The sequence below is a fragment of the Manduca sexta genome, chromosome 8 (assembly GCF_014839805.1).
Source record: "Manduca sexta isolate Smith_Timp_Sample1 chromosome 8, JHU_Msex_v1.0, whole genome shotgun sequence".
In the NCBI taxonomy this organism is placed as follows: domain Eukaryota; kingdom Metazoa; phylum Arthropoda; class Insecta; order Lepidoptera; family Sphingidae; genus Manduca; species Manduca sexta.
In genome coordinates this window covers 2272096-2296298 of record NC_051122.1, presented here as the reverse complement: position 1 = coordinate 2296298, position 24203 = coordinate 2272096, and the positions used below count along the sequence as shown (strand labels likewise).

General features: G+C 35.7%; 1 protein-coding gene across 1 annotated transcript in view; it reads left to right on the top strand.

Moving 5' to 3' along the window:
- The window catches only part of LOC115445951, a 239298-nt gene that overhangs the window by 50269 nt on the left and 164826 nt on the right, over positions 1 to 24203 (top strand). Inside the window, exon 2 of the mRNA XM_037436408.1 lies at positions 17689 to 17722. The gene's annotated coding sequence lies outside the window, so the exon portion shown is untranslated. The remainder of the gene's footprint in view (positions 1 to 17688; positions 17723 to 24203) is intronic.

Below are 24203 nucleotides of genomic sequence, written 5' to 3'. Positions count from 1 at the left end.
GGGGAGAGGGGGTGGCTACGCTCCAGCTTTGTCACTTGTGAAGGGTAAGCGTTTTTTTATTGGAGCAAGGCTAAGTGCACTGATAAGTGGAATAGGGTCCAAATCGAGTGTCAGCTAACAAGATTTCACTATCCTTCGCCAGTCGAAACACTGCTGGCCCGTTTGGAATTGAGCTTTGTTTAGGCTCATCAAGAGGTTTATTATTCAATACTCTGGATATTGCAATTGGTTTTACCCAGTAGTTATGTTTATCATCAGGCCAACGACTTGCTTCTCTCGTCGTTCAGAAAAACAAATTATTATAAGATTTAATATTTATTTTCACTAGATCTTTGTTCGAAATGAAAACGTTACAAACATAATTTTCTGTGTAATGTGGTGTTATATTATAATAAAACTGTCTCGTTGTCTTTCGATAAGTAGATATCTAGGTTTTCCTTGTGATGTTCTAGATTTAGATTTCTGATTGTAAGATACTAAGTATATACACAGCTGTCTCATTTCAATCATAACGCAAAATTATAGTTTAAAAAATTACTTCTAAATACCTAACATTATAAATGTATGTAGAACAGTTTGGATGTTTCGATGTTTGTTCTTTATAGTTATGGCACAAATTCCTAAAAGGATCAAGATAAAACTTGGCCTATGATTAGCCCATGTTGAGGATTAACACATCATAGATTTATCCTACACAGTACATATTTAGAACGACTTTTATCCAGAGAAATATCTTTATTGTAATAACCTATTGCAAAAAGCAGTGACAGCCTAGTTGGGTATGGAATGTCTGCAGGTTCAAATCCCAACGGCACACTTTTCTAAAATCATGTGTGTATTCTTTGAGAATTATCGCTTGCTTTAATGGTGAAGGAAAACATCGTGAGGAAACCTGCATACCTGAGAAGTTCTCTATAGGAATCTTTGGGGTATGTGGAGTCTATCAATCCGCACTAGGCAAGCATGGTGGACAAAGGCCTAACCCCTCTCAGTAGTAGAGGAGCGTCGTGCCTAGCTGTGGAATAGTATATTATACAGGGTTGAGATTATTATTTATTACTAGCCTATTGGTACGATTTAAGGTTGATGCGACACGACGTTTGTTCGTTTTAGACTCTAATATTTAATGTTATAATAAAGAGTCTCACATCTACTTATATACTCGTAAACACAACACTAAAACAAAATAAATGTACACTAAACCAACTCCTATTGCATTCCTGCAAAACTCTTCCGGCAAATTACATAAATACGGAACCAATGAAAATTGGAAAAGTTTTACAACGTAAATGTCGCGCGGTATTTGACGGTAATTGGTCGCAGGCGGGTTGCGTTTGATTTACAGCACTTTGGTACCGACAAAGGCCAAATTTAGTGGTCGAAGCCATATCGGGAACAGGCGCTACCTTATGTTTTGTTACGTAAGTTTTGTTGGTAAACGTTTGTGTTTCAGTGTTTATGTAGTTTTGATTTGGTAATTGTGACCACCTTGTTGGCATAGTTGTACTACATGTGGTACGGCAGCGCTGAGGTCCTGGGTTCGAATCTCGGGTCCGGCTAAAGTGATTTTTGGATTTTTCTGCTCAGTATCCATATACGGGACATATCCAGTATACGGGCACGTTAAAGTTACCCCACTGCTTCTGATGGTAAGTGGAGTGGGGTTCAATAGAATGTCGACTGACGAGATATGATTACCTCTCAACAGTCGACATAATTGTGCCGTCCTGTTGGAACCAGATTTACAGTCTGATTCCGGAACGCGATACACTTACTTGGTTCACTATGGCGGGTTTTAACACCTTGTGTAAGGCAATTGATATCCGGGCGGATATAAAATATATCCTACCAGCAAACCACCAACACTTGTATCATTATCATTATCTTCGTGCTTTACAAGCCGACTGACTAGGCCACTCGTAAATATTTCCAGAACAAGATATTAGAAGTCCACGCAGTTTTTAAGAAGTAAGTCATCATCATCAGCCTCAGGATGTCCACTGCTGAACATGGGTCTCCTCGAAAAGATTTCCAGATCTACCTATTGGAAGCGGCCCGCATCCAGCGACCTCATGCGACTTTTATTAGGCATCTGTCCACCTCATGGGTATTAAATAAATGGTAAGAAGTAAATAGTATAAACCCTCCGCTTTACCAAGGATCATCGTATCGTGCGCGACGGGTCCTGCTCTATTTCCGACGTGGCTCCACGACTTATCCCCTGTTTGTTTTCATACGCACAGGGGACTGTTTTATTTCACTTTTTCGATTTGATCTTTATTTGGATGTGGTTTAGACTTATGTTGATTTGTGATAAATCAGGCAATAGTGAATTCAACTAGATTGTAGGTAAGAATTATAGGTTTGTTTGTGGAGAAAATACCACATAATTATAATAGAAGGAATGAGCTATGCTGGGTAAAATTAGGAGTGTAAGTAGCCAGATACGTTGTTTATATCTCTTATGATGTATATAATAGTATGTGCAATAAGGACAGACTTCGTTATTTTTTTTGTAGTGGGTGTCAAAACTGCTTTCATATAGGCATTAAAGATACATAACTGAAGTACATAAACACACACACACACACACACACATCACGCATTTATCCCCGAAGAAGTATGCAGAGGCGCAACCAGAGCACCCATTTTTCGCTAAGTATGTACCGGCCCATGTGATAGTCCCACAAATTCCATACCACGGGCTGATACTGAGCAGAAAAACCCAAATATCATTTTGCTCAACTCGGGATTCGAACCCAGGACCTCAGACCGCTGCCGTACCGCGCATATAGTACACCTACGCCACCGAGGCAGATAGACAAGTCACGTAATTATAGAAAATGATAACCACACCCACTCATAGGTCCTAATATCTCAACATTTCCATGATATACCTCTAAATACATAAAACGTCATACAAGTTAAAATATAAGCGAGAATTCATAATCTTCACCTAGACCTAGCCAGATACTATCCAAGTAACAAAACGCGATCGTTAACCACGTTTATGAGCAAATAACAAACACACATAAATCCAAACATAGCTGTAAACGCAATAAAATCCATCCAATATGTGATTTAACGGGCCCGAGGGCCGAGGACTAATGCCTAGTACATCGAGATATTGATATGCATTGCTATTGATTGTATTTGATTTTATGGATTTGTAGGTCTTTCTGTTTAGCATCAGCTTTGATAGGGATGTGGTGTAAATATCTTTGTGTTGATGATTCTGGTTTCTGATACATTCATTATATATGTGTGCTAATATAATAAAATAAAATGCTTTATACATCACGTAGAACATAATTGTACTTATGATAAGGTAGTACATGAGAATATTTAATTATTATTTAAATAAAGTCGCTTATATAACTAAAGACAATTTGTATTGGACATAAAATAAATGAAAGACTATGAAGTAAACAAAAAAGCTAGCTCGAGCTGGCAGGTAAGTTACATTTTGTATGGGTTTGTACGAACATGAAAGGTAATGAGAGGTAGCATAGTTGTATTACGGTACGACTGTAGTGCTAAAGTATCTTGTTCGATCCCCAGGTGGGGTATTAATAATGATCTCGCGTTGTATTACATCATGGAACGGAATACGTACAGCGGAAACCAGGTCATGCTAGGGCCGGGCTATCTTCGGTCGCACTACCTTACTACTTTTCTTATACATTAGAGGGTACTAATAAATAAGGTCTCCACTTTAACAATATTTCTCACACGATATATCAAACGAAATAAAAACAGAGATAAGTATGAAGATTTATAAAACCATTACCGAGAATAAATGGCACATTTTTCAAATTTGCCTGAAGCTATAGTGTATGTTTCATGTTAAATTACGACATCGCACATCGTTATAGCAGTTTATTATCCTTTAAATTATGCGAGGAGATCAAAAGAAATATAAAATACTCACCGTTACTAGTATCATTTGGAAATTGGAGTGCTTGTGACAAATAATAGTGGTAACCAGCCTTTTATTAAGATCTTCTGACGCTGCTCTGAAAGGCGATAGTCAAATGTATAATTTATTGCACTGTCTATTATCTTTAAATCTATACTAAAGTGCTTGTACAGAATTTAATAAAAATAACATTTTATTTCAAAGGAATTTATAAAAGAAAGTATGAAATGTGCAAACAAAAGCAGCGGCATAGTACATCAAAATAATTTTAATTCATATTGTATTTAAATCCTTTTATACTGAAACAGCTTTCTTGAAATTCATATAGCCTCCATAAATCATAAAAACATAACTTTGTTTACATTTTAAACAAGTTCTATTGAAATAGATTCATATCACGAATTCATAAATCCAGTATAACAATGCAAATAATATTTCTCTCTTTGTCTGTATTCGTACTCAAGTTACGTTTCCTCATTCACTTCTCAGATGCGCAGTTCATTCATGGAATATAATTTATGTTTATATGTTTTTGTGTCGGGAACCCGAGGAATTGCACTTAACGATGCGAGGTACTAAAACTTCGAAGGGTTAGGCTTAGTAATGAACATTCTTGATTTCTTGGTATTAAAGTCGACTTCTACTGTCAATTACTTTGACCTTCGTAATGTGGCTATTAGTTCTTTGTCCTCATAATTTGGATGACTGTATAAGGTCACTTTGTAGCTAGTTTTATGCATAAGCAGGCTTGAATGGGGTATTGCCAGTGTTATAGAAAATTTAGGCGTGATATCTTTGCCATTGCATAAGTGAGATGTAAAAACCAAAGATGTACCCACATTCAGATATGAATATACATTCTTTGCATAAAATGGACAGCCAAAGCCGATACCTACTTAACTGACTGTGTTTTGACAGCAAATACTCTCATAAAAATAATCTATCAATTATAAAAAAATCTTCACCTTATTAACAAAAAAATGTAGCCCAAATTTTGTATAATTTCACAAATCAAAACCAAGCGCTAACACATAAATACCATAATATCTGATTCTGAATCTTGATGGTTAATTTAAGCAGTAAACTGAAACTTTAAACAGTATAGAATTATTTATTCACACGTTATAAAATCAAATTGAGAATTGTCAGATCAGATGCAACATAATACTCGAGTTCTTGAAGTAGGACTATTGATGGTTAACTTTCAAAGGTCTTGTAATAAAGTATAATATTTATTATGAGCAAACACCTGTATGGTGTGAAATGAATGAAAGTTTAATGTAAGTTACTGGGAAACTCTAAATCACAAGACGAGTTTGTTGAATATTTTATACGCAAAGGGACAATTGGGTCATATTGTTACATATTTAATATTATAAGGAATAATTATTACCTTATAGATGTTTAAGGAGACGAATACATATAGTAGTAAATATCATAATTAGTTTTTAAGTTGAAGAGAATGTAAGACATCAATAAGAATAGTTTTCGGATATTATCGCACCCCGTGACCACGAGGGCTGTAGTCTGAAACTTCGGGAGAAAATTGAATATTAAAAACCGTGATTATCCAAAAGTAGTCTTATTACGACGTATAAATAGAATTTATACATGCATTTTCTACGTATGTCTCATAAAATGTTTCATTAACATTATTACTACAAGTTTTAACATAGAACTATTATTATTATTATCAACGTGATTGCAATCAAAAGCAAATTAAATTATATATTAAAAATAATATCAGCCCTGTATCATATACTGACCCACTACTGATTACGGACCTCCTAATGAGAACAGAACACGCACAACACAGAGAACACAATCCAATACCCTTGCTTAGTACGGATTGGTAGACTTCGCACACACTCAAAATTCCAATAGAGAATTTCTCAGGTATGCAGGTTTCCTCACGATGTTTTCCTTCGTCGTTAAAGCCTTCGATAATTCACAAAGAATGCAACATAATTTTAGAAAAGTCAGTGATGTGTGCTCTTGGGTTTTGAACCACTGGACATTCGTCTCAGCAGTCCGTTCACACCCAACTAGGCTATCGCCTTAGTTGAATTATACACATTTCGCAAATAGCAAGAGTGAATCTGAACTAAGTACTAAGTTGCAGCGTATTCTCGCGCGGCTCGCGGTGTCTGTAAACGCGTTAATGCGCCATATTTATTTAGTAAACACGTGTCGGTTCTCATATTAAGATCGTATCCGGTATTACACGACTTTATGTCGTGGATTTATCGATTTCGTAATCTCGGCTTTAAGTATTTAAAGCGAATGTTTCTGAGCTGACCAAGCACGGGTAGCTTAAAGTGATAGAATGTGAGGTTTGAAATGCTATGCTGCTTACAATAAAACATTTGATTTTAAAATTTTCAAACAGTTGTTAAATGTAAAACGGCCCAACGGGAGATCAGCGCTGGCTTCACTGTCAGCATATTGCTGAGTTGGTGCCTTTTTTGTGACAAACATAGTTTTAAGTTTTTTTTTTATCTGTTTCGCTTGTTTGTTATGTGTATGTAACTTGGGTTTGTTGCAAAATAAATTTCTTTTCTTTCTTCTTTGGCTATTTTGGAGGTGAAGGAAGTTTCAGAGATATGTATTTATGTAAACTAAATAATTAGTGGAATAAGAATTCTAGCTATAACTAGATAGATAATATAGTTTTATTTATAATTATTTGAAAGGATTATGGTTCTCGGAATTTTCATTTTCGCAGATATAGAATTTATGATACAAATGCCAATACAAATTATGAAAATTGCTTTGTACGCGTCGAAATCTTTTCTCAGAAAAGCAAAACTTAAATAAATATTACTCGAGAACTGTTCATCTTTTACTTAATTAATGAAAGTAATGTAATAAATTGTTTCATTAATTTCAGAACTATCTAGAAACCGCATTTTTATAGTCATACAGATTTCTGCTCAAAAATCACAACAACGTACAAGAAAAGAGTTATTTTCACAACTGTTAGAAAAAAAATGAATTATTTAACACGCGAACAATAAGAACTTGTGATCCAATAAAAAAACTCTTCCCACGGGAACATAGGACGGTGACCATAAACTGAGCGAATTCCCTTACACATTTTATAGCTCGAAACAGCTATTGAAACCACTAGTGTTAATTTTTGTACGACAGAATATAAACAATGGTTTAGGGTGGGTAGTTGTTGACGGATAGACGGATAGACGGATAGACGGATGAGCCGGACTTTCGCTTGCAATTAGTCGGTTCTGGAGTGGCGTGTAATGAGCTCGGATAGTGTGTTATGAATATATCTATATATATAAAAATGAATCTCTATTTCCCTTGGTCACGCCATCACGCGTGAACGGCTGGACCGATTTCTCAATTTTTTTTGTTGTGTTTGTTATTGTCAGGGAAAGGTTCTTATGAAAGAAACAATAAAAAAAATGCGCGGAAAATTAGAAAATTTAAAAAAACTTAACGACAATATTAATTTTACATTATCAATGGTTTGAAATAACTCTCAGCGATCAACAGAATGCGTGCGTGCATACATATAAGTAGTTAAGACAGGACGTCTGTCGGGTCAACTAGTTATGTATAAAGATATCATTACAAGGATGATAGTTGTCTCGGATAATGTGACTTGTTAATATATAGAGGTATCAGTACAATGATAATAGTTGTTAATATATAGACGTTAACAGCGCATGAGACATTGTTTTTTTGGGAAATTCAGTGCCTTGGTTCGTCTCAGTCGTGTGGATAGTTCTAGTAGCAATTGTAAGCGTAAAGCTTAATAGGGAGGGTAATGAGGTATTTGGCCTGTAATACCTGTGTAATTGTGCAATAGACCGCATAATTGTCTAGACTTTCGTAAGTCGACACTATATGGACCTTACTCCACTCATAATAAGGTGCACTGGGGCAAATTTATCGTGCTAGTATATAAAAATCTGTCATAATTGAATTAATTACAAGATTCAATGCAAGAGTTGAATTTGATAGTATTTATGATGAATTTAAATTGTTTGAGTAAATTCTCTAAAAGCCGAAAATTCGGCCATCCGGCTATCCGGACACGACCACATCACTACAATTGATACAAACAGACTGTACAAACAATACACGCATGACTGATTTGAGTTCGTATTGATTAAGAGATTTAACGCAGTCAACATTCTTTGATGAATTTCATAAACAAACGATGCGGGCGATTGTGTACCTTACGCCATTGTAATAAGGGCTATAGATAGGTGAGATTCGGAAGGTGCCAATGGATAAGTTTCACTGTGTTTACGGGGCCTGTGTGCCAAGTGATTAGTTAGTGCATTTTACATGTGATGTACATTTTTGGAGTGAAATTGGATGTGGTTATGTAAACCGGAACCAGTGAACTCTGGTAAAACTGAGTTGCGCTGAAAGTCAAAACGTGTGTTTTTAGTTAAAGATAACCAAACTGCTTAACCATTTTAAAAGCGGTTATTTCACTTAATTTGTACTTATGTCCTGGATTTTTTTAAATAAAATATGTCAAGTGAGACCGACATACAAATACGTTTATGTTTCATTTTAATTACTTCTATTGTATTTTGCAGTTGGTTTTAGTTGCATAACCACCTCCAAGTTTAATAGAAGCAGAAATAGGTGCCGAAGGCTACCATTTTTGGACTATATTAGGCTTATTATCAGCTTTTATTAAAGCTGATAATAAGCTTTTGAGGCCACCTCTTAATTTGACGAATTCAATATCTTATTACCGGCGTACTAAACATGCCTGGGGCCTTATTCTCTATCCCGCACGTTATTTTAACCGTGCGTAACAAGCACGTAACACAACGCGTCATGTTTAGGACTATAGAAATTTGGCTTACAGAATACCATTCCACGCACATTTCTCGAAGATAACATGACACGGCCGCGTTACGCGTTTACACTGTCATACAGAATAAGGGCCCAGCTGAATATAAAGTGGTAGGATATTTTTATATCCGCCCGGATAGCGACCACCGTACACAAGGTGTTAAAACCCGCCATAAAGGACCACGTAAGTGTGTCGTACCAAGATCAGCCTGTGTATATCCGGTTCTATCATGCCGGCATAATTGTGTCGACTGTCGAGGAGTAATCATCTTTCGTCAGTCGACATTCTGTTGGACCCCATTCTACTTACCATCAGGTGTAGTGTGGTCACTTTGCCGCGTCCGTATAAAAAAAAAATCATTTATTCTTTTGTTACATTTTAGTCAGTCACCAGTGTAATTGCTTTTGAGATCTGTTTAATGATTCAGTGTGATAATGTGGAGGGACTTGTCTGCATCGGTGGCTTAGTTGTATTGCATGTGCGGTACGACTTTCGCTCTGAGGTCACGGGTTCGATTACCGGTTAGGCAAAATTATATTGGGTTTTCTGCGCACTATCAACCCGGAGTCTGGGATTTAAGACCCATATATCGATTCCTCTATCATGTAATGGTACAGAATACACATGGTGAAAAGTTGGTGTCTTAGTTGCGTCTCTGCTTACCCGTACGAGGATAAAAAGCGTGAGTGTATGCGTTGTTTGTATATTACATTTCTCGAAGGTGTTGTTAGTTGTAAGTTGCAATCGAGCTTCGTGATTGCATTATTTTGATTTCTTGGTAGTATTGTTAATCTATAGATCATGGTATAGCATGTACAGTCAACCATGTAAGTGGCTGAATAAATTCAAAACTTTTAAACGATTTTACACATTACTTTAATTTTTTTTTACCTATAATAAAGTTAACCCTGTAAAATAAAATGTGGTAAAGAATTCATTCATCAAATTCAGTCACAAAATGTCTAAAGCTGAACATAATCCTCCTGCGATGATTTCTAGAAAGACCTATTAGAAGCTTGCATTCAGCGCTTCTCTCGTCTCTGTTTAAAATAAATGCAAAAAACTTTGTATAAATAGGCATAACTAATTATAAAAGTAATTAACACTTAAAGCAGCACGTATGTAAATACACCATCTTTCAGTCAAACAATTACACTTCCTCTCTCGTTATCCAAACAGATGTGGTTAAACCCAACGGTAGGCATTCTATTACTTAAACAGGAAATATTTTTTATTTTTTATCCTGACGTAGACAATACGGGGTCATTTTGGCATTGCGTTCATTAATAAAACTATGTACTCGTCTTTTTTAAAAAATAAAAAATAGCGAACATTTTAACCAAAAACCACACAAAGAATTTTACTTTTCTGATTGTTTTATCATTTTGTAGTTTAGTGGGAATATGGAGTGGGCGTGATTGTATTTCTGATTGTAAATGTGTTGCTGCCGCGACGAATTCTCTAAGAGTGGTATTAAGGCATGTAAAATTAAAATCACTTTTTATTTAGTATTCAATCCCACAATGTGATAGGGGGCAAAACTATCGCCATATCGGGCACAATTTCCAGACTCCGGGTTGGAAAAACCCACTACCAGTACCCGATTCGGATTTGAGCTCGAAACTTCAACGCGGTAACCATACCACACGGCAATACAAATACGCTACAGAAACAGTCGCTTCAAACGTAATTAAGACGCGCAGTAAACGCAATGCATTCTGGAACTAAAAACCAGTGGAGAATGCGCGTAACCATGTATAAAATGTGTCATCTATATAATATGCCGGCATGACTTATACACTTAAGATTTTATTTTTGATGGGTTAAGCTGAGGTTTAATTAGTGCTCCCACTTACTAAGCTTGTATGGGTTTTATGAGTCACGTTGTGTGAGGGATTCAGGCGTTATCATTCATACGAATTTGAATCGTAATTACCAAGTAACTTAGTTGTATTTATTATGAAATAATACGCTATTTTTTAAAAATACTCGACCAGAGAATCACACACTTTTCGTTCTCAACTCTTGAGGTACACCGTCTTGTAACTATTTAAAAAATGTATTTTTTTTATAAGGGCAGTGTTTACATTGCACTTGACAAATGCGGAGCTATAATAAGTACAAATATATTGTGATCCTACAACGTAACCCGTTTGTCCGCCTACTTTTAAGTGTAGGTACCGGATACCCCCAGAACACTTGGTAAAAAAGCCATTAAGTTTGAAATACCACTCCATCCACTAGGTCCTCGACCTGGCCTCACCAACCATCAGCTTGAAAGATTTAATGCAACCTAAGTAAAACCCGTGCCAAAACAAACACAATAGTTTAGTTTGACATGTACTTTACGTACATAAAACACTATTACCTCCATAAAATGGTATTCCCCGTGGTAACCAGAGTGGTGCAAAAAACCGGCCGCGCGATAAGCGGTGTCTGTTACAGTCTAGACATAATAACGCGTACCACGAAATGTTATGTTTATGCTGCTAATTCCACGTTTGGTTGCGATACCGTTGCTACGTTGAAATGCGTGAGAATTGGGAAAAAATCACGAGGAAGCAATAGATATTGAACTAGTGTAGAATTTTCATAGATAATAATATGTTTTATTTTTGGAGATTCTATTTTTTAAATTTAGATGCACGATGTTTCTGTTATATGGTAACGGCGTGTGTTTTTATAGAAATATAAAGAGGAATCATAGTTTCATGTAGCGACTCCTTTCCTTCGCTATATTTGAAATTTATTAGAATTGCATCACCAAATAAAAAAATATTTTATTACCCGATTTAATAAATTACTACTAAAGAGCAGCCGAGCGGCCGTAATCGTGGTCTCATCACATAATTATGTTTGTAAAATAAAAGAAAATATTCTTAGATCTCGGACGGCAAACGTTTGAAAGTCAACAATCGTCCACGCGGGCGAGACAAACCATAAAACCTTTCAAGTTATTAGCTGCGGTTATTTTCAGAGCGTTTAATATATTAACCAAAACACCTACACATCCTCACTTCATAACAATGATAGAAATCCACATAAAATACAAACAGAGTAAGCCTGGCTTACTGTATAACAACACATTGAGCGATAAAATATCAAATTTATGCGATATTGCGATGACATCTGTCAAACTGACAACGTAAACTCTGCGTCTGTCAAACGTTGTGCTAATCGATTCTGAACGTTATACCACAGACATAAATACATCGTTTTCTGTTTTAGTAGTGCTTCTGTTAAAAACAAATGATTTTAATCCCTCAATATATCGATAGTAAAGCGCGGATTGTGAACGCGACTTTACTGTATTCGTAGCGATTGACTGGTAACGATTACGTATCGATTTGTAGGAATCGATTGGCGCAAATGGGCGTTTTACTGTTACTGTGTTGGGTAATCGGGTTTGCTTCCCGTGCTGTTTATGAACGCTACCTCATTTACGATTTTCTCTTCATAAAGTTGTTATTTGATCACTTAAAGGCACTACCTTAGTTGCCCTATTATAGTATAATTTTCTCTTCTTACGACCGTATAGACATAGGTGTCATCATAAAATGTGCAGTAAGGATACTAATAGTAGGCAATAAAATGATTGGACATAATTTTCTTAGTTGTGGATTTTAAACTTGTTATAAGTTTATACTATCACTAGTTTTATATTTAAACAGTATATGCCAGCGACATACACAGGGAAATTGCTCTAGTTAATGAGACCACACACTTATCTTTTTGAAAATAACACTTTATAATTACTTTATAAGTAGTATTTGAACCGTAAATATAAAATAACTACGTATAAGTTTCGGCTGTAATAAATATTAATAAAAAGTAAATTTAATATAGCACGTCTTAATGCTACTTCTATTACTATAAGAGAATTCGTCGCAGCGGCAACATCATACTTACCCCTCTCACATGCCCTACTCGCACGAAACTACAAAATTGAGGTTTTTAGTGAAAATATTCATTATTCGTGGATGATTTTTGGCACAATCTTAACAGAAGTAAAGACAAGTATGTAGTTCCATAATATATTAACGCAATGTTATAATGACGCAGTATATTTTTAATTATGTGTGAAACATTTGTGTTTACCATTTTTATAAACATTATTTTAAATGGAAATACATATTTTTTCGTTGTAACTACTTCAAGAAGGGTGTTGTATCAACTCTAAATTGGAATGTGATAAACAGGTCACAAATTACAAAATCCGCATCATACTGCGTTTCATCAAGCGAATGCTCTACATCATACAATCGGTATAAATGCTCGCCCGTGCCGAGAAAATCTCAATTTATGTTTTATTGAAAACTGGAATGATATTTGCACACACTTGGCAGTTTTGTCTTATTTGGTATTAAAGTCGGCTTAAGTTATAAAATTAAATATTTGTAGGTGTCCGCGTCAGTGTTTAAGGCTAATTGGTTCGATTCTAGTTGATCTAAATGTCAAAGTGGCTTATTGTGTCTCTGATAGCTGTAAGGGGCTAGTTACTTGTGTAATAGGAAGGAAATATTGCGTAATTCTACTGTTAAATATTATTGTGTAAATCTTTACCATTGGTAATTATTTTTTTTAATTCTTTATAATAAAATATTAAAGATATTCGTATTTAAAACCTCCTTTATAAGAACTCAGATTTTTCCTTCGACGTTGGCGAATACGGATATAGAATACGCACATAACTTCGAAATTTTGTAATTTGCCAATTTTCATCTCGGTATTCTGTTCTATCAACAACTAGGTTATCATCACTTATATTAGAACAGATTGCTTAATTTTAAGGCACACATACATGTGATATACTCTTGAGACCCCCCCACTGTCCCCTATCGTCTCTACCTATAATATTCATGTGTGAAAGTACACTCGTAACAACCTACAATGACCCAATATTATCGATAGTAAATCAATGTAATTTCTCATCACGTTACCTTAATTGACCGGCAGGCACCCGTCTGACCTGCTACAATACAAAATAGTTTCCAATCGTCGGAGTATTGTGCACTGGAACTGACATTGTAAAGTACGCTCACTTTATTAGATTTGTCAATGTATTTTTAGTAATTATTAGTTAATTTACCGCGGGACAAGAGGGGTGATTAAAAAAAGAATATCCGTAGAGTAAATAAACTTGTTGGTCAACTTAGTTTCTGATAGATCGTGTCAGCCAATGAACATATGTAAAAATTTTAAGGAATCGTTGCGCCTAGCTACTTCTTGCCACTTTATGTAGGTACACAATCGAGTATTCCGAAGTGTAACATAGTCGAAATATGATATTGGTCCCGAAATATCACAAGTTAAGATTTCTTGCATATCGTATCGCTGACAAAAGGCTATCATTTAGTTTTTTTTAGGACGAATAAATTAAAACATTACATAATAAGATTGCTATTGCTTTATCCGGGCACGGTTTGTGACAAAGTAACTTGGATCTGATGAAAATACGGCCGAATATTCCAAATATATAAAAGCCAGTTGCAATACTGTTACAAAAAATACTTTGTCCATTCCAGTACACTATACATCAATGTTTCCTACACATAATTTCAAAACCCAGAGCACGTTTGACAACGATTTGCAAAACTCATTTTATTCCCTCCTCACCGTTGCGTAGCACACCACTAGGAATGACGAATGGAAAAAGGAAAAGGTCCTAAAATCGTCACTTATACGACAATTTGTATGTGATCGTCGCCTGCAACGAGACGCTTTGTGTCAATCCTTAAACGAAGTCGACGCGCGTGTGTCTTCGCAAATTTATATTTACTGTTCGCGAACTTGATTCATTATCGTTCTGTCTATCGTTAGGTTGCTTAGTGCTGGCATTTCTAAGTTTGTTGAGTGACTGACTAGGCGCCAATGAGTGGCTAGGTGTCGAAGGCAGGACTACAATATGGCTTTTAAGTGGAAATTATATGGTTGTATAAATCGCATCGGATGTGTAAGGACGGCTGTTATCTGTGGCATGTCTTTATTGTTGTTTAAAGTACTCGTAGGAATTTACATACATTCTTGAATTGATCTGATTTATGAATGAGTTTGATGTTGGTTTGTTTCCGTTTTCAATCATTGTAAATACGTTAAGTGTGGTATAATTTGGTATTATCGGATGTAGTCTCCTTTGTTTAACGTGATGTCATGTAACATTGCTTTTTTCGACGAGAGATTGTGTTCCTTAAGAATTATTCGTCGCAAAATTGGTCTTTAGATTTTGGAACTTATATCATCGGAATTTACTGCTATAGTGGTTTTTCACCTCGTATAGTTACTCTCCGGTCGGGCTTAAAATATATCAAGTTATTCCACATTAATAAACTTGCTATCCATATTACAATGTGAACATACAAACCTCAAGCATTTGTTTCTCAGTGATACGGCTAAGGTGCAACAAGGGTACACTAATTTTGCCGACTTGCCCATCTAATGATAGGATAGACAGATGAGCCCAACACCATATCGGCCATTTCTTTATAGTTTTGAATGACGAGACGAGCTTGCCGTTCGCCTGATGGTAAGCGATACGACCGTCCGTAAGCAGTAAAAACACCATCCAATACCTTGAAATACAAAGAATTGTTTGCTATTCCGCTGCGCTCGCCATCCCTAGACATGAGATGTTAAGTTTTATTATGTCCAGTAGTTACACTAGTTACAATGTTCTTCAAACCAGAACACAACACTGGCTACACACTGTTGCTTGGCGGCAGAAAAAGACATTACGGTGGTAATACCCAGGCGGACTCTTACATATGAGATACCTACCACCAGTAAATTCTTATCTAAAAAATTCAGTTTTTTATATTGAATACCTCACACAGATACCTGTCTGAGCGTGTTCATACAAATAGGCTGTAAAATGATTGTTAGTATTGGAAAACCCGACACAGAACAATGCGAATCATGTTACGCCATCAGCAACCATTGTCCACTTAGCTACATTGTTGCCTGACACAGTAATTGCAACTGATAAGGGATTCTGTTCGTTTCTGGTTAGTGTGGAAAGTGCTTTGGAATGTGCGGCACCTGTTTCACCACGTCTGTCGTCAAATAATGTAACACGACCAAATACAAATGTCACGATGTCATCTATGCTCTCAAATAATTATTAAAGGTGAAAGGCCTACCTGATGTGAAGCCCTCGACCTTTTTAAGGCAAGCCATCGAAAATACCTTCGTTCTTTTACAAGAGAGACATTTTATTATGATTAAAAAAATATTATATTTTGCCAGTATTTAATTAGAAGAATATCCTTTAAAAATACTGCAATGACCATCAATATTTTAATAATTAAAACCGCGATAAAAACTGGAAAATAGTTTAATTTTAATGATAAAGTTTTTCTAGTAAAAAATGCGAAATGTGTGTTAGGATTTTGTTAAAAGGTTCTTTGTTTGGTGGATACAATTCCGAGGCAATCATCTTAGGAAAATGCGTACAATGTGTTGCTCAATATAATATCGAACCCAGGATCTCTGGTTTATAATAGAACATAATAAAATATTGTCTTTCAAGTATGCGACAGTCGATTCGTCTTGGTGTTTTTTAGTGGCTAAATATCCGTTCTTAAGTAACTTATATCTAAGATCCAGATATTTAGCAAAGCACTTAAAGAATTTAAATAGAGTTTGGTTTAATTTAGTTTAACGTAAGTGCTCACTATCTGCGATTATCGATGCAAATGTATGTATGTTTGTTGGTCGATTACCTCGTAATTGAATCGATTTAGATTAAATTTAGCACACGCCTAGTTTATATCATAGATTAAATATATTTCAATTTCAAAAACTCGATTGGTTTCTGATAGATAAGCATTAAATTTCGTAATCGATTTATATCTTCACTACAACATTCCTTAATAAATTGGGTGTAGAAACTTTAGGGTAATTTCTTTCATAATAAGGAATTGACAACCTCCGTAGAGCAATCTGGTGAAGATATGGCGTCCGTGATATATTCTAAATATTAAGATACATTTTTGCATGATGAGTAAATATTGCTGAGTGTTGTTGACGTCATTCGAAGTTTCTAACACCCTATATAAAACTAGTTTCCTAATGGGATAATGGGGCTATATGGACGACAATATTACAGTACACAAGTATGTACGCAATACACAGGTGCACTCTATATTCCTTCACCTATGAGGTCTGGTGAGACGGCAATCCAACATAACCGGAGAGAGATCAGACGCAGGACCAACGGCATTATGTGCTTTCCCCCTTTAGTATAACACCGCCAATTTCCTGACTCCGAGCTGTGACTGAGTAATTTTTAGGAGGGAAAAATCAAGTCATTAAGTTTTGTCATATTTATCAACAAAAGTACTTTCAAGTATATTAGCACAGTTTATTAAATGGCCGAGTGGTCGGTGGTCGGGCCGGCAGAGCTATCGCATCGGTTCACAAGCCGGCACCCGCGTCTAGACACACTGTTTATTTGCTATTCACTACGTGCATTGAATATAGTATTTTGCGTTTGTTTGATGATTTTTTATTTGTCTTGTGACGGTTTTATAGGCTTAATCAGAATTGACTACAATTGAAAAATGGATAATGAGCTTCAAGTATAATCTTGTTTTATTTTTAAATATAGCATTTGTTATTATTTTTTTTAATTTTATCGTTTGCATAGCTATTTGAAAAGTGCTTTGCTATAGATATAGACAGTATAACTGTACGTAACCAGATAGTTTCTCGCTTAGGAGAGACCTACAATGAAGAATGTTTCAGGTATTAGAAATGTCACTCAATGTTTTTTTATACGGGCACAAAGTTCACATCTGATAGTAGCAGAGTGAGGTCCAGATAGAGTGTGGACTGACGATTGATTATCCCTGGTCAGTCGACACAATTATGTCAGTCCATTTGAATTGTCTATTTGTAAGGGTAACTAAGTGTATTCTTTCTTTTTCAGATTACCTGTTAAGCTGAGATGAAGACTCCGAAAGGTACGTGAGTGTCGTATTACTGGTAAATTACCTACATCACTTGGGGCTATATTTGTTACATTCTTACAAAGCTTAAATAAAGGTGCATATATTACAAACTGTAATTTTTTACAAATTATTTATAACATATATGTCGGAGTGAAACTGTTTACTTGGTTATTTTTTTACATGACCGGTAAAGTATCACCGGTCTATGTTTATTTTCCAGACAGTTATTCAATTATTGAAACACTTCTTTACTTCAATTACAATTTACTGCATAGTAACACTAGCGGAATACACAATGTGCTCGGTTCGAGCGTGAAACAAGACTGCTGAAGACTACTACAAGACTGCTACAAGGCTGGTACAAGACTGAGCTCTCGGCATTCGGCCGGTCCTTATATTGACAGCAGTCGACCTCCCTCCTTTTCTAATACTTTCTCGATGTAATGATAGATGGCGCCACTATTGCTTCGGAATTTCACCAGTGCTGCGGCGAAATATATATATTTATATAATTATCAGGCCTGAATTAAAATGTTTAAAGTCAGGATCCTCTCTTCTCTACAGATTAGATATGTTAGAACTCCGTCGTTAGTTTGTTCTGATGCATGCTTAATATAATGTTGTACCAGTATGAAGATACTTAATTTTTTTCCATTTTACTAATCTTATTCTGCCATTATTTTAAATCATTTTCAATTCAAATATATTAATACTAGCTGTATCAAACACTTTTAAGTTTTTTTTTTGCATTTTAATCTTCCAGTCAAAGTTTTGGTTTTATAGTCTATAGGTAATGTTAATACCCGAATCAAAATCTTCTCAGATCCGTTTACGCGATGACTAAAAAAATATTATATTATTGTTTTATTATAATATACTCGCGTATTCGCGTTGTCAGCTATGTGTCGGCCGCGGCCGGCATGTGATTTACGATCACAATTTATTACGCATAGAGTGCTGTTTTCAAAGTCATGTGTTACGTTTACAGATTTTATACAGCTTCGATTGAGGTTCCGTAGAATATTCTGTTGGAATTTGCAACACTGTTCCATACCCTTTTTGTTTCAAAATTTGCCGTTATAAGTTAACCATAATATGGCAAAAGAAGCCATCTATGTTCTAGATACAACTATCTTAATAGTCGCTTTACTAACCACAAAAACATAGATATCAGAGTGATAAGAATAGACCTTGTCCCTTTCGTAAGATCAAAACAATGCCAGCCAGTAGTTTTCAGTCCAGTGTTCCTTAATGCTGAAAATGTTCTTATAATAGGTATATTACATTAGTTATAGTCAATACTAATGTAAGAGAAAATCGCAAAAAAACGCGAAGCTTTATGAGTTGGGATGTTATGCAATTAAGGAATTACTGATCTGATTAAAAAAAATCAGTAGCAAGAAGCTATAGCCATAAGCGGTTTTTACATCATAAATAAATTATTTTTATGCGCAAAACCCGCAAGTAAAATCTAGTAACTTAATTATGTTCGAGTTCTCTGAATTTGAAAATACGAAAAAACAAAACAAATCACAAGACAAGTCCCCCTCATGACCATGAAGGCTGCAATGTTTTTGAAACGTCGGGAGAAAATAATAATATTAATAACCGCCATAAAAACCGTAAATAGTTTTATTTCAAAACGTATCACTCATCACGGTATTATAGGCAGAGTTGAAACTTTTGATTTTAACAAAGCCACCCACATTTCGCCATATGTCTTCCATTCCATAATATGATGGGGGCAAGCCTATCGCATATCAAGCACAAATATCATACTCTAGGCTGATACTAATAAAAAAACGGAATGTCACAATTCGACCCGGGATTCGAAGTATAGACACAAGGAACCCTAATAATAGGCACACGCTCTTCAAATTTGTTAACGTTAGCTTGTTTGTACAGCGACACGCTCGTAAAAATCTTAAAAAGTTTGACAAACTATAAATTATTTCAGCAGCACTAAACAGATGAGGACATATTTTTAGATGTTTAGGTGAGACTGAAGGTCTTTCTAGGTGGTAAGGTATGTATTTCTCAATTTTAGACCAAGAAACTGTTTATAATCCTTCAACCTTCATTAGTTCAGACATACCCATAAGTTAACCCTTATAGTCAAGACTTCTCGACCCAGGTTGGTGTCTCGGATTAACCGGGAAATACTGTTATTGCTCGGAGCACGCGCCATCGATATAAATATTTTAAATGAGCATCCATATTTTTGGAGACGTCATTTTTGAGGGGTCGGTCGATGTTTTCAAGCGGAATTAGGTTATGGTGAGCAGCTTGGGTGGTTTCGGTCTTAACCACTATATTTGTAATAGTTTGTCGTTGTTATAGGTTTCTATTCCTCGCATCAGTTGAAGATGCGATGAACGGAAACCGCTGGATACAAATCATCCACTTTAAATGCGATACATCCAATTATGACCACGATCACCAGTTATGAGAGACCGACTACAGAGATAGAGAGGGTCGTTTTTACCAAGATATAGTTAACAACTATGTGTACTATATTTCAAGGTACAACTGAAGAGGTGGGCAATAGTAGATCTGCAGTTGCCAAACTTAGTTTTGTCCCATGATTATAACGTTGTGAGACGAACATCTTAGCAAAGGTTTATACACCCCTTCAACCTTCATATATACTTATTCAATTAATACATCGAAAACTATTGGAAAATGCCCGTATAACATCAAACTAGTAGTAGTCGCCCTTGAGGTAATTCTTTTGCGCTCTGTCTTCATCACCGAATGTACGGCCATGCACGGGGGACATTTGTCGAGGCCCTAAGTACACAATCTAGTGTATATACCTCTTAGTTGCATACTCTAATTGAGGACCCGCGAATATTTTCTCTCCTTTTCCCTTCTGCCCATGCACGGAAATTCCCACTCTTTCCCACTTCTTCGTCTCTTTTTCCACTTTTCATCGCGCCCCTGCAATCGCTAAGAAGGGAGATTCCAGTATCTCATACTCAGGACGCCTACACAAAAACCTTGTAGTAGTTACTTATACAGATAAAACCATTTCAAATTTGATGTTTCCTCAAACAATCTACCTACTCCCTTCACGATAACTAAACATCCCCACACGACGTCGAATCTTATTTTCGGCGCACTATAGTTCGAAATAACCCGAAAATGTTCGGCGTCAACGTTAATTGTGTCATGACACCGTAAATATTGTTTGTGTTACTATTTCCATCTTCGACTGCTGATAGACATTGATATGTATTAAATGACTTTATTTTTGTATGAGAGCTATTCGCCCGCCCTACGCTCGGTGTTAAGATGCCATTCTTTCGGTTTCAGTGGACACATTTTCGAAATGGGTGTCGTTTGGAATGAAATTTATGTTGTATCAGTCAATTGTGAATGTCCTTAAATAAGTGGATTTTGGGGGATAAAAACAGATTTTCATTTAAGCTTGGTGGGCGATGGGTGGAACACATTGATTATGCCAGTAATGAGTTAAATAATTTGGAATTTTAGACAAATATGCCCACATTACGAAGTACAAAAACTGTATTTGTAACAACTATCCATTTAATTTTAAATACACAACAACAACATCACGCATTTTATCCCCGAAGGGGTATGCAGAGGCGCAACCATCGCACCCACTTTTCGCCAAGTGTGTTCCGTCCCATGATGTGATAGGGGGCGAGCCTATCGCCATATCGGGCACAAATTCCAGACTCCGGGCTGATACTGAGCTGAAAAACCCAAATATCACTTTGCCCGACCCGGGATTCGAACCCAAGACCTTAGAGCGCTGCCGTACCGCGCATGCAGTACAACTACGCCACCGAGGCAGTTAGAGTTAATTTTAAATACACTAGTATCATTTCGACACACAATGCCCGCACTGGCAATAATGTCCTTAAACCGTAGTACCTTAAACACTGCTTGGAGCAACAACATACAAAGCGGTACCCTAGATCTCACAAATAAGACCTACCACCTAGTATCACTAATTATACAAGTAATTACGATAATTTAGATCAAATACCATTTTCTGCTGCATAAATAAACGATACGCCACAGTTAATAGCAATTAAAAATCAAAATAGTTCCATACATTACAATATGCAAAATGAAATCGATATTCAAGAATAAGTGTCGGAGAATCATGTATCCGCAATTATGCGAGTGGACTTCTATGTAGTAGATTATAAATATCTTAATTATACTGTGAAATATCGTAATGGCCCCTGTTTGCCACGATTCTAATAAAAATGACGATTGCATGTGACGATGAATTCATTTAGTTGAGGAGTGGTGGCGCCTCAATCCTTGCCGAGTAGGGTGTGGGCGTACTGAAAGCGGGAGAAATCTTCGTAATTGTGGTGTTACTACGTGGTGTCCTCCACTTTATGTATTCTTGGGTAATGGAATTAAACAACAAAGTATACAGTAAATGCAGCATAGCACACTGGAGACGTCCGCCCTGCGCCGCCAACGGCCCCGAAGTGTTGTGTTACCGTTTGGTTGTGCTGATCTTTATTATCACTGTAATATTATAAACGGGATATTTGTGAAGATGTTTAGATGTTTGGTAGGACTTTACACAATCGAGTCAACAGACGTTCTTTGGTAGAAGATAAAGCAAGTTTTGGATTAAAGCAAGGTTTCGTTTCCGGTAATGTTCTCATATGGATTGTTATGGAAAAATACTTTCTCGCAAGTGTAACGACCAAAATTTAGTATTTCGATAAGGTTCGTAGGAAACATTTCGTAGATCATATATTTATGTTACTTATATTGTATTCGTTCAAAATGTGATTCATATTTATATTGATGAGTGTTTGTATTTTTATTGATGATTGTGTCATGAATAATTATTGATGTTAATTTTAAATATTTTGTCATATGATATGTAGTTACATTTTTTATAATGCTCGCCTGAATTTTGTTAATTGGTTTTCTAGTAAGTGATTAATGTATAATCTAATGAGAAATAAATGGTTTCTTATATTTACGCGAATTTTTGACATTGAAATTAAACTATTTTTCTGGATTTTATCGCGGTTTTATATATTATAATTTAACTACTTAAGTACTTCACACATTGATTATAAAAAGGAAAAACAAACAATGTCATAAAACATACGAACGACTTCTACTTTCGCTGCCAATAAATTCCAAGTATAATTAAAGTAACTTAAACGCTAGCATTATAATTGCACCTCAGTCGTGTCTGAGTATAATAATAGTATGCAACTACTGGAGCGTGGAACCGGTCAAGACATCTTATCAACAACGGGTCATCTCAATGATAACGCTAATTATGTCATCTGGAATGAAAACACCTATCTATCGATCTCGTAAGGCTTGTTTTTGAAAATAAAAGTGATGTTATAAGACCAATTAGGGGTAACTACTAACGTATACATACTGAGAGGGTTGTGCAGTCATATAAAAAATTAAATTAATTGATTCCTTATTTCACGAGCCTATAAATGAACTGCTCTAAACTTTTTTTGTTTTTTTTCTTCTTACTTTATCAGGTACTGTAGTCTTTACCCTACACTCATTGAAAAGAGCAACACCAGAGTTTCTTGCCCGTTCTTCTCTGGTGAAAACTGCTTTCCGAACTGGTGGTAGAGTTAATATTGACGGAATCTAAATAATGTATAACATTTTACAGATTCAAATAAATCATTTCATTTCATTTCATATTATTGATATGAGGCTCCCGAGCTGTAGGGTTTCTTTTAGACCATACCTACGTTAAACTTAAGCGGGTGCCTAAAAATGCGGACTATCCTGAATGGTCTACAATAAATTTTGATATGGAACCTGTCTGTAGTAAGCTATGCATCTCAGTCCAATACATAAAAGCTTTTTTGATTTTCGTTTTTTTTTTGCTAAATTAAATTCTGCGTCAAATTTTATATATCAATAGTTTGTATTTTTTATATATCAATAGTTTGTATTCTTTATTGGTATGATAACAAATAATATATCTATATGATGTTGAGGGTAACGAGTGCACTTTATTATAAAGCGTTCTATTTCAAAGTTCCAGCTTACGTTGCTATTGTTAAACAGTTGTAAAGTTTATTATAATTTTTCTCGTCTTGTTATTCATTCATATACAAAATGATGCCTTATACATCACAATACTCACACATTTTTGCCGTGGATCAGATAAAATAGCTGTGCTGTGACTGTAATTAGTGTAAATAAAACATTTTTGGCTGTTATCGTGGTTTTATATTTTTCTTTCGATGTTTCATAGACTGCAGCCGTCATGGTCACGGGACTGCGATGTTGGTCGTCTGAAAAGTCAGTTACAACACCTACATTTTACAGTTCTCTATTTTAATGTATAACATTTGCGTAAGCATAACAAATCTTTATATATTGACTACTATATTTACCTTATCTAGAGGGATGTTGTACCACACAACGGAATGGTAATATTAAAAGCAATAGAGAAAGTATAAACAGTTCACCTACACACAAACGTGTTTGACCATCACAT